Genomic DNA, 8,052 nt, shown 5'->3' with positions numbered 1-8,052 from the left:
TTTTCAACAACCGGCTCAGGGACAACTGGATTTCTACATGTAAAAGAAAAAAGTTGGATGCCTACCTCACACCACACACACAATTAACTCAAAATGGATCCAAGATTCAAAGGTAGGAACTGAAACTACAAAATTTGTGGAAGAGGAAAATACAGGAGTGAATTTTCAGGCCCTCGGTTAGGCAAAGCATTTTGAGATGTGGCACCAAAAGCCCAGGTGCTGAAAGAAAAGAGCACTTCTGCAAATCCTGTATCTGATAAGAGACTTCTATCTGGATTATATAAAGAACACTTACAACTTGACAATGAAGACAAAGAACCCAATTAAGAAACAGCGAAAGAATCTGAATAGACCTCTCTTCATGGGTCTTTTTTTTCTTCTCACTAGCCCTATGGCAAAAGGACTCTTTAGTAAGAAGAGTTTTCCCCTCTTCTAGGCCACTAGTCAGGGAGGAATCTTCCTTAAAAGCCGCTTCTGTTTTCTGACGGATCCAAAAACCAATTACCAGGAACAGCTGGATTCCCAAGAAGCCCTTCAGCTTGAGAGTTAGGCCCCCCCCCCCGGTTAACTGTCTTCCTCACTTGGAGGCACTCTCTTGTTTAAAGTTATTTCTCAAAACTTCAGTGCTTAGAAGACAAACTGCATGCATTTTCCTTGGCAGAAGATTTTCTGTTTGCTGCTTTAAAGAATAAGTTGTAAATGTTGGTTCCCTGGACATAGCTGGGCTTGGGTTTCCGATCGAAGCATCTGCTAGAAGAGTGGTTAATTAGGGGCCTGTGAACTGTGCCACTGCTATGGACAAGGCCTTGTGGTATGTGGGGGCACGCGGAAAGGACCCAGACCCTGTCTTTAAAGAACTTACAATCTTACAACCAGTTATATCTGGTTCACTTAGCGTGAAGGATGAAGTGTGACCAATGTGATGAGCTGCATGGAGGAAGCACCCCTGTATGCCGGTGATCTGCATACGAAACAGGGGATTGGGGCAAAGAGAACAGTCTGGAGGTAGGAGAGTGCAGAGAATGGTTGGGCTCTGAATGATAGGCACAAAGAGTTTGGACTTGATTCTTTAGGCAACGGGGAGAAATTGGTAGGTTTTGCGTTAACAACAGTGACCTAAACAGATCTTTGTATTCCATTTTTGGGGCAGCAGAATAGAAAAAAGACTCAAGCTGAGGAGGGGAGCTGGAGGATTGTTGTTATAATTGAGATGAGAAATTAGGGGGTGACCACAGAAGTGGAGGTGATGGGATGGAGAGGAGAACTATTTTGGTAGTGAAATACATCAAACTTGGTTGTGGATGGATCACAAATGAAGGAGGCATCAAGAGTAACAGCCATGCTTTTGATTCAGTTGCCTATGTAGATGATAATACACTCATTGGAGCTCTGCCATACCAAAGGGGGAAGCCAGTCTCAGAAGGTGAGGGAAGACAGAGGCTAGCTGGGCACGTGTCTCTGGAGGGGTTGTGGAAATCTCCCCTGAATAGCATGGCCTGCAGGATTGGATTTCAGGACACAGGTCTGGGTTGGGGACGTATGGGAGCTGCCGTGGGCTGACTGTGCCATTCTCCCTTTGCATGGGCCTGCTCATGAACATGGATGGGGGAGCACCTAGCTGATGCTGGACCTCGTGACATGATTGCCTTACTTTGCCTTTGAAGTTAATTGGGTAGATCAGGCTCTCTGTCCAAGCCAGCTCTTTAAGCCAAGCCAGGCTTCACACAAACACATCTGTACTACATAATGAATGGTCTTATAATGGGATTCTCCTGTTTTTGTTTAACCAACTTGAAACATTCCGCCCCCCAAAGTAAACCTTTTAGTAGATTCTCTTTATCTCTAAAATGACTGGGTTGGACTAGGTGATCTCCGAGGTCCTGTTCAGCTATGCCTGGCTCTGATTTGGAAATTTCAGTGTACGCAGCATCAACCAGACAGAGACAGCTTCCCGCCTCACTTAAGAAATCCCGCAGATACCCACTTTTACGTTTATGTTTATGTTGGTTGCAGGGGAAGGAAGTGCCATGTGCATTGTTATTAGTCAAGAGCTTGTGATTTAGAAGTGTTTGGGGATGGCCGGTGATATTCTCGTGACATAAGTTTGGGAAATCGAGGTACATGAGTAGGCTGTAAAGGTTCATCAGACACTGAGTTCAGATCAGAATGTGGCTTTGCTCTGTCTGCCTCTATTAAGCTTTTGAACATTTTAATAAGACTTTCTAAGCTGTCTAATCATTGTGTATGTTTTGAGGGCCTTAATAGGTCGATTACTAGGTTTTACTTAATGTCAAATATGATAATTAAACAGCTAATCTTTGAGAGCTTCTTACGTGTCAGAGAGTTTAATCCCATTCTGTAGAGTGACCACCTTCATCTTCACATCAGTTTAACTGCAGTAGAGTCGGGTGTCCCCTCCATTTCACAGCTGAGGACACAGGCACAGAGCCATCTCTTGCCCGGGGCTTTTCTGCTGGTGAGCGACAGGGCTGGGACCTCAGCGCCCAGGCCTTTTGGCCCAAAGCTGGTCACCAGTACTGATATCCTCACGTGTTGTGTTGGAACAGCCTTGAACCAGAGTTGGGCTCCAGTTTTTGATGTGGCACCAGCAGCAGCACCCTTAGCAAGGCACTTAGTCGGTTAAGCAGCCGACTCTCCATTTCGGCTCAAGTCCTGATCTTACGGCCGTGAGATCCCCTGCGTCGGGTTCCGTGCTTGGTGGGGTGTCTACTTCTCTCCCTCTGCCCCTTTTCCTGTGCATGCTCTCGCATGCTCACGCTCTCTCTAAAAATAAAATCTTAAAAAAAAAAGCAGCTGTGACCCTGCGAGCAGTGTGCCTCTTGTCATAGGGCTAGCCTAAGACTCCAGTTTCCTGCCGCATCATGATGGCACTTGACTTGTTCATGGAGGCTTTGTGTCTGTGATGGCATCCACCTTATTCCTTATTCAGTTGGGTGGGACATCTTCGTTTTACATGTGGGGGACAGGTCACTTCTATGACCTCAAGCGAATGCTCTGGGACCCCTACTCGGTGAGTGACAGAACGGTTACAAGGCATAGTATCTTCTGGCTCCAGGGTCCTTTCTGTTTCTGCTACCAAATGATTAACTGCTGGGGCCTGATAGGGCATCTGATCTCTGAGGTCCGGGGTGCCCCTTGCAGAGCGGAATGCTGGCCACAGTACCTGCAGACAGCTACTGCAGTGTTTTGACATGTAATCCACATAACCTAAAATTTGCCATTTTAAAGTCTACAGTTCAGTGGTTCTTAGCATACTCACCACCGTCTAACTGTAGAATATTTCCACTACCCCAAAAAGAAACCCTATACTTATTGGCAGTTAGTCCCCATTCCCCTCCTCCCCCCAGTCCATTTTTTCTTTGGCTGAGGAGTCCCTTAGCTTTCAGCTCTGACTCCTCTGGAAAAGGTTACCCTTACAGGCATTCCAGGCACCTTTGGGATTTCCTCAGAACTGCTGTCATAGACATTTACCTTTCTGTGTGGAAAGGATGAATGAGAATGTCCTTTATTTTTTTTTTTAAGATTTATTTATTTGAGAGAAAGAAAGCCAGTGGGGGGAGGGGCAAAGGGAGAGAATCTTCAAACAGACTCCCTGCTGAGTATGGAGCCCAAGACGGGTGCCCTATCCCACGACCCTAAGATCAGACCTGAGCCGAAATCAAGAGTCTGCACACTTTACTGACTGTGCTACCCAGGCGCCCCCAGAGGCTGCGCTTTAAATCAGCAAAGTAACAAGCAATTTGTGAAAAAAATTCCTCCTTCTGCCTTTTAAATCAAGCTGCTTGCCATCTACATAGGACACTTGGATGCTTCCTGGAAATCTGTAGACAGACTTTTGGCCAAGGCACCTTGCTTACCAAGGCCCCCTTTACATGTACCTGGAGCCAGGTGTGGCCCGTGAGGGCCTGAAATCCGCAGTCTGGGTTACATGCTGCAGATGTGTGGGTAGTGGTGGCTGAAATGCTGATCCCTGCCTTCACATCACTATTGTCGTCTCTGGGAGTGCTTTAAATTTATTCATGAAACTAGAGGGAGCTCAGGTGGCAGTAGCTAAATCCATTTAGTAATCAGAATAAGAGGGAAACCATTTTCCTGTTCCCTTGCAATGCTGCAGTGCTTAGCTAACCCAGAAGATATTAATTACTCGGCGTGCTTCGAGGTGTAAAAGCATAAATTTATCAAGACCGATGTGTTCGAATCTAGATTGAGGTGACAAGAGTTAAAACGGTGTAAAAATTCAGGGAAATCAGCGACTAGCATAACTTAGCATTTTGGATTTGCTCTCACCCTCTCTAGCATGAGGTGGGAGAGGGCTACCTTACTTGTTTGTGTTAGGGAGAGAAATTACCTTCACCAGAGACATTTGTAAAACTGACCATGCATGGCGGTGAGTTTGTCGCATAGATTTCCCAGAAGCAGCTTTCAGGAATGTTCCCGTGGTAGGCAGCAGGGAGGTATGAAGTTGTTCCCTACCCCCCACCTGACCTGCAGGTTTTCCTTTTATGACTCATAGCCCCAGCGGCCCCCTGCGGGTGGGGGGGAAACACAGGGCTCTACCAGCAGCCACGTCACATGAGGTCTTTATCATATGAAGGTGGAGCCTCCTTATTCCATGGCTCGTTTCAGGTTAAATCGAGCTGTGCTGCCCTCCCCACCCCTCCATTAGCAGGCTCAACCTCTCGGGACTGACTTTAGTCTCCTTCCTGAACCCAGGTGATCAAGGGGCTTGTGCCATAGTCCTATTTACTGGGTCATGGTTTGACCCCACAGATCCAAATCTGATCTCGTGGGTCGCCCCTGCATTTTGGTACCAGCTGCTCGCTGTTGACTGAGTCTGTTTCCTCTTTGACAAGTAGCTCCATTCTTCCGGAGTTGTGGTATAGACTCGGGTGCTGGCCCCCGTGCCAGGCCGTGGGTGTTGTCCTGGCTTTCTTGGACAAACCTAAGTGTAGCACGGCTATTTATGGAAGCTTCATTCAGACAAACGGAAAATCCTAAGATGACGCATCTATGATTTACCAGTCTCAGATGTCCCTTGTGTTCTTAGTCATCCACAGAAAAGGGTCAAGATTTTCTAAAACCTGAAAACCAAAGCAGTTCAGGTATTACTCTTTAGAATTTGTACTGAACCCTTTCAAAAAAATTTTTGAAAGCTTATTGTGTTTAAAAAGGAAAAAGGTAGAAGAGAACCTATCCTTAGCAGGGGACAGGTGTGGCACTAAAGAGGCACCCATCTCCCTGGCTGAGCTGTGACTTTGCGTCTGAAATCTTTGGCAGTCAGGGGTCGAGGCTGCCTCTGCAGTTCTTAATCCAACAGGGAGCAGACGCGTTCCTCTGCAGAGAGGACTTTACTCTCGACATAAAACCCAAATGGATTTGTCACGAAGTACTAACAGGTCCTCTCTACTGGTAATTCTGTGGGAACAGATCAAAAGTCCTCTCACAGCACCGAGACCAAGTTTGGTTAATCACAGTGAACACACCTTCAGGTGTCAGGCCTGTTTGACATTTGCATGGAGACGACCAAGTCCAAGTCCCTGCTTCAAGCAGCTCGCTGGCTGGAGCAGCACTGTCCAGTGGAACTTTCCATGACGTCCAGCACAATAGACACCAGCCACATGTGGTTACTGAGAACTTGAAATGTGGCTAGTGTGGCCAAGGAACTGCATTTTCAAGTTTTTATTGAATTTTACTTTAAATTGACACAGCCACGTGTGGCTAGTGGTTACCATGTTGACCAGAAGGGACAAATATTGGGGCGCCTGGGTGGCCCAGTCAGTTGAGCGTCCGACTCTTGATTTCGGCTCAGGTCGTGATCTCAGGGCTGTGGGATCGAGCCCTAGTGTTGGGCTACATGCTCAGCCTGGAGTCTGCTTGGGATTCTTTCCCTTTCCCTCTCCCTCTGCCCCTCCCTGCCCCCTAAAAAAAAAAAAAGAGAGAAGACAAACATAAACCCCTAACTGGAATGGGTGTGCTTTCAGGATGAACTGAGTAGAACGTGGGAGGACAAGAGGAGGGAGTGATTAATTCATCAAACCCAAATGAAAGGCTACTAGGGGGCGCATCAGGTGGGGCTCTCTCATGGGACGGACATTTCAATCAAGGCACTGGCAGGTGCTGGATCCCAGCCAGTTCTAACAAGGCCTGCTGTGTCTTGTTTTACAGGCCTCATTAAAATGCACCCTTAGCTTTATTTTTTTAAAAGATTTTATTTACCCAGCCAGCGAGAGAGGGAACACAAGCAGGGGGAGTGGGAGAGGAAGAAGCAGGCTCCCAGCGGAGGAGCCTGATGCGGGGCTCGATCCCAGAATGCCGGAATCACGCCCTGAGCCGAAGGCAGACGCTTAACGACTGAGCCACCCAGGTGCTCCCACCCTTAGCTTTAGACACCAGTCACGGTGGGCCAGGTTGCAGTGGGAGATCAAGTTTGTGTTTCCTTCCCAAAGGGAGAAAATCTCCTTCAGAACAGACACAAACTGCTAGGGTGTCTGTGGATAGAACCAGCACTTCGCTTATCAAATGGATGTTAAGGGCATGTACAAGTCCATGGGTAACATTTCCAAAATTCTGCCGAATGTGAAAGGCATTTTCAGACAGGTGTTACCAGCTCACTCCATGCCTTTCCCATGAGAAGAAATTCTTTGTGGTCCTCTGCAGTGAAGAGAGGTAACTTTTCTGCTGAATACTTAAACACTGGCCCCCCAGGTACAGTGATTTGGGGCTTGTAAATTTAACCTGCAATGAATCAGCCACTTCCTAATGTGTGCCTGGTGCCAGAGGGTGAGTCAATGTCATTAATGTGGAGGATTCCTGTCTGCCTACACCCAAAGGGAGTTGTTAGAGATTGCATACAAAAGATATAGATCATGACCCTAGTTTAGACCACTTGAGGTGTGGTATCTCTCATGAGAATATTTGTTCCCATCTTGATTTGGGCAGTTGTGCTTGATTGTAGACTCTGAAGAAGTCTTAATTAGCTCTGATGTAGGTTATGCTGAATGGTTTTGTCCACAGATGACTTGTGCAGGATGTTAATTGGAAGAATGAATGTATGCTTGCAATTCTTGGGTGAGAAAGTAGGGATAGACTTTTGAAGGAAGACCCAGTAGAATGATTGGCTTATGATTTTGGAGGGGTTGATCCAGAACTTTTAAATTGTCTTCATAAGAGAAATATCTGTAACCTGATTCAAAACAAATCAGAGAAGGCTTTAAATGAATAATACAGTGCTCCTTCTCCCTGACCCCTATTCTCATCTTTTTTTTTTTTTTAAAGATTTTATTTATTTATTCGACAGAGATAGAGACAGCCAGCGAGAGAGGGAACACAAGCAGGGGGAGTGGGAGAGGAAGAAGCAGGCTCACAGCGGAGGAGCCTGACGTGGGGCTCGATCCCATAACGCCGGGATCACGCCCTGAGCCGAAGGCAGACGCTTAACCGCTCTGCCACCCAGGTGCCCCTATTCTCATCTTTTTAATAGACTTCATTTTTTATAGCAGTTTTAGGTTCACAGCAATATTGAGCAGAAGGTAGTTTTCTCCTATACCTCCTGCCCCCACACATGCACAGGCCTCTTTTATCAACACCCCCCACCAGAGGTACATTGGTTACAACTGATTAACTTATACTGGCATACTGTTATCACTCAAGGTCCCTACTTCAGGGTTCGCTCTTGGTATTGTAGATGCTATGGGTTTGTACAAATTTATACTAACGTGTATCCACCATCAGAGTATCCTACAGAATCTTTTCACTGCCCTAAAAGTCCTGTGTTCCACCTATGCATCACTCTACCCCAACCCCTGGCAATCACTGACCCTTTTATTATCTCCATAGTTTTGTCTTTCCAGGATGTTATGTAGTTGGAATCCTGCAGTTTGTCACTTTCACGATTGGCTTCTTCACTTAGTAATATGCATTAAAGGTTCCTCTGTCTTTTCATGGCTTGATAGCTCATTTCTTTTTTTTTTTTTTTTTTTTTTTTTTTTTTTTTTTTTTTTTTTTTTTTTTTTTTTTTTTTTTACCAACAAA

The sequence above is a fragment of the Ailuropoda melanoleuca genome, chromosome X (genome assembly GCF_002007445.2).
Source record: "Ailuropoda melanoleuca isolate Jingjing chromosome X, ASM200744v2, whole genome shotgun sequence".
NCBI classification, from domain to species: domain Eukaryota; kingdom Metazoa; phylum Chordata; class Mammalia; order Carnivora; family Ursidae; genus Ailuropoda; species Ailuropoda melanoleuca.
The sequence above is the reverse complement of the archived record's forward strand: the minus strand, read 5'-3'. Positions refer to the sequence as shown.